This window comes from Mycteria americana, chromosome 3, assembly GCF_035582795.1.
Source record: "Mycteria americana isolate JAX WOST 10 ecotype Jacksonville Zoo and Gardens chromosome 3, USCA_MyAme_1.0, whole genome shotgun sequence".
NCBI classification, from domain to species: Eukaryota; Metazoa; Chordata; class Aves; order Ciconiiformes; family Ciconiidae; genus Mycteria; species Mycteria americana.
The window spans coordinates 114633598-114637509 of record NC_134367.1 but is presented as its reverse complement, the minus strand read 5'-3'; the positions used below and the strand labels follow the sequence as shown (position 1 = coordinate 114637509).

Below are 3912 nucleotides of genomic sequence, written 5' to 3'. Positions count from 1 at the left end.
CAACAGAAATGCCCTGGAATGCAAAAATCATTGCATACATCTCATTTAGCAGAAGACGAAAAGCCCTGGCTTCCCCTCCCTCTATTACTTTCTGGCCCTGTCCAGGGTCATGGGGCCTGCGCACCAACTCTTCATACCAGGTGACGTTCAGTCTCCAGGTCTACAGCAACCCAAAACTGCAGTCTTCCAGATCACCAGCCTCCTGATGTTGCAGTGTCAAAGTTACTCCCCACCTGCTGTCCTTAGGACAAAGTCAGCACCCACCTCCAAAAGCCCTGAACATCCAACGCACATCAGTAAGTAAGCCTACTGGTTAGGACTCATTTCTTAGGCCCAGGGCACACTGCAGACAAAGTACATGGGCTGCCTCTAAGCTTAATGAACTGAAGAGGGGCTGGAATAGATAGCAGAGGGGGGTGCAGGGGACAGGTGGAAGGAAGGGTGGTGGAAACATCACGAAGAACATGGCAATGCCTATGCCGTGTGTGTATTTTGTAGGACAGGAAGGCATCTCCTCGCCTTAGGAAGGAGAGTGCTAACCTTCCCTCCTTTTGCAGAGCACAAAACTTGCAAAAACTAGGGCTTACAAAAACAATCCAGGCAAGGAATGGGGACATAAATTTAAATTTTCCCAGTGTTATACTGTCTGCAGTGAACTTGGCAGCATGTCACAGCAGGGCTATACACCTCAGTCTCATCATGACTTTCACTGGAGTATCTCTGCAGTAAAAACACTCTTCCAAACAATTCAGTAACTCTCCAGAAATATTCTGCAGCTCTTATCGCATTCCCAGGCCAGACAAACTTTCCTCCAGCTCACTAGAACAGAGATGGAGTGCCCCACAGAACAATTGGTTACAGATCCAAAAGTTCTGGAATGCAGAGAGAGGAGGGCAGCACCATGAGGCAATCACTCAAGCAAGGGTTTGAAGCACAAACATGCACACAAATAAATCAGATGCATGCTCAGTTTATTCTGGAACGAGTTAATGCCTTTCAGCAGTCCCCAGAAGCCTAGATGCAATGAAACAACAGATCCAGATTCCCTACAAGCACCACAGGGATAGCCACACCTAGTTTATCCTGTACAGACGTGGAGCAGTTTGCCAGGAGAGGGGATGGACTTCATGCCACTGGACAGGAAGTTTTACTCAGGTTAACCCTGCATGTAGACTGGGAAATGGACCAAATGGCCACCTCTGATTTCGAGTTGTTGTATTTTACCTTTTCTGTCCTACCCATATTCTAACAAGAAGCTAGACATTTTAGTAGATCCCTTATACCCCAACGCTGAAAAAGTTTCTTACTATACCACATGACAGAGCTTCGCTCTCTCTGTTGATACTCTCAAGTTTATTGGCAAGAATATTTACAGGACCAGCCAATTTCAAACAAACATTACAGAACATGACCAAAATACAGCTTTTCTGCATGCTCTCACACTGCATACCTAGTTTTAAAAGAAAAGGAAAAACCAAACTCCTCACAGAGAACAAATATTCCACAGGAGATGTTTCTCACACATTCCAGTAAGCCGGTCCCACACAAAACCAGCAACGAGGCACGGGCATTACTGGCAAGTATCAAAAACACTGCTGAGAAACATCACAGACACCTTGCCAACAACACCCCAGCTGGGCAAGAAGAAGGAAGGAGAAATAAGCACTGAAGGCATCAGATCTGTCAGAAACCACTTCTCTCAGATCTACCACAGCTCACGGATTTGGGCTCTGATGGTCAGACTCCCACACACTTTGAGGAGAAGCTGAGAAAGCCTGTAAAGAAAAATAAAAATTGGGATTTTTCACTCATTCTGCTACTGCATCTTGCTGCAGCAAGCATGCTGAGTACTGCCAGCCCAGTTCTAGGGTCATGCTTTCTGCAAAGTCGTCGCTTAGGAATTATAAGTGGCAGTTCAGAAGTGAGTGTTTTGAGAAGTGGGTAACCAGTTACTCTGGAGACCAGCAGTGCCACAGTATCTTCATAGACTTGGCCATGCCACCTCTAACTTTCTATATCTCTCCCTGATTGCTCAAGTACTTTTAATCACTATACGCCATCCAGCAGCTTCCTCTAAAATGTGTACACACCACTTATTAAAGGTTGGCAAACACAGAGAAGTCAGTCCGTGCTATGAGGCATGACTTGACGTGTCGCTCAAAGGAATGCCCACTTCTCTCTCTCCCCACCTATGCCACTCTCGCTTTTATTTATTTGAGCTGGCATAGCTCAGCCTACCCTGGGGCCACTCCGTTGGTGGCAGGATGCAGGGTCTGTTACCAGATGCACTGGTTCTGTTACAGATTTCCTACATGGTCTCTAGCAAGTCCCCTACAATATAATGCTGCTGAATTTATCACAGAGTAATCCAGGTTGGAAGAGGTTTCTGGAGGTCATTAAGTCCAGCTCCCTGCTCAAAGCAGATCCAGTCCGATCAGGTTACTCAGGGTCTTATCCATTCTATGGCAGTTAAACCTTGGAGGCACCTCTCTTTGTTGGTTTAAAATGGGAGTAAAGCTACTCCTGCCCCCACCTTCTGGCAGCCTGTTGTATACATTGCTTAATGCATGGATTGGCCCTTGCCTTGCACCCAGCGCATACAGGGCCATTTGAGGTTACTAATACTGGGAAAGGCCTGAACTAGATGGAATAGAAAAGCTCGACTGCTAATCATCCGTATGGCCTCAAAGTCCTGGATGATAGATACAATGATGATAGATACAGGATGATAGATACAAACACTTAAGCTCTGAAGACGAGGACTCTGACAAATAAACTCTTGCAAGCCTGTCTATGGTTAAGACATTTCTATTTCATATATATGATGCTCAGAGCTGCAGACCTTATTCTGTGGATTTCTAACCTTAACAAAATAAAAGAAGACATCTGGCAAAGAAAAATCACACCAGGGATAGTACATCCCAAACACTGGATGGTCCAGGTCTAAAAACATAATTTCACCTAGGTGAAATTTCCCCAAGGGAGAAATGGTCCTAAATGCTGGGGAGCCTGACTGCAGGAGAAGCTGAGAGATGGCAGTCAGCAAGGGTTGTTGCAGAGTTCAATACTGCGTGGAAGCACTAGTGTCCACCCGTGGTTTCTCCCCTAAATGCAGACACATGGAAGCAATCTGCCTCCCACAACATCGGAGAGAAAACATACCCTTTCCAGAACAGTCCAGGACAGGTTTAGAGCAGGATGATGGTCTCTAGACAAGAGCCCGTAGCTGTACTGGCTCCCAAGATACTAGCTCCAAAGCTGCGCTGTGCAGAGATATACTAACTTCACACCGTCATGCCTTTCATTCATGCACCCACAGCTGTCACACGTGCTTCAGGATCCTCTTCAGATGAGCTGTCAGCCTTGGACAGTGCTATATGCTGGTTCCTCACCTTCCCCAGGCCAGGACTTCCCCAACACATACTGATGCCATGAGCTTCCCATGTAGGTCATACTCATCCCATTTCTGTTCTTTGGGACTCCAACAACCAGGGCTTTGCAGACCCTTTATTTTCATTCTGCAAACAGGGAATACAGTTCACCACATAAAACCTGGAGTCAGTCAGGAGGGTCAGAAAAGGGACTTCTTCCACAAGACAAAGGGCAGGATTAAGTCCTGGGATACAACAGGGTTTCTGTTCTCATTGCTGGCCGCTAAGATGACTGTAGCCTGAGCTCTAAATATTCATGCTGGAAGGACCAAGCTCAGGCTAGCTGCTGTGGATGGGGCTGTGCCCAATCCAGCCAGCTCCTAAGAGCAAGATCTTAGGCCCACAGCAAGTGTGTTTAAACCTCCGTCTTCCAGCTTTCAGAAAGCACAACAGTTTGGGCCAAGCCAGCATCTGAGCTTCAATTTGCCTGTTAGCTCCAGGAGTGGAGGGCAAGAACAACCTGGTCTGAAGGCTGCAGCGT

The 3912-nt window shown here is 46.8% G+C and overlaps 1 non-coding gene across 1 annotated transcript; it reads right to left on the bottom strand.

Annotated features, from left to right (window-relative positions):
• Window positions 1-436: 436 nt before the first annotated feature.
• Window positions 437-562, bottom strand: LOC142408542 (U6atac minor spliceosomal RNA). Its single transcript, XR_012775340.1, has one exon. It is a non-coding gene; the product is annotated as a U6atac minor spliceosomal RNA (small nuclear RNA).
• Window positions 563-3912: the final 3350 nt, after the last annotated feature.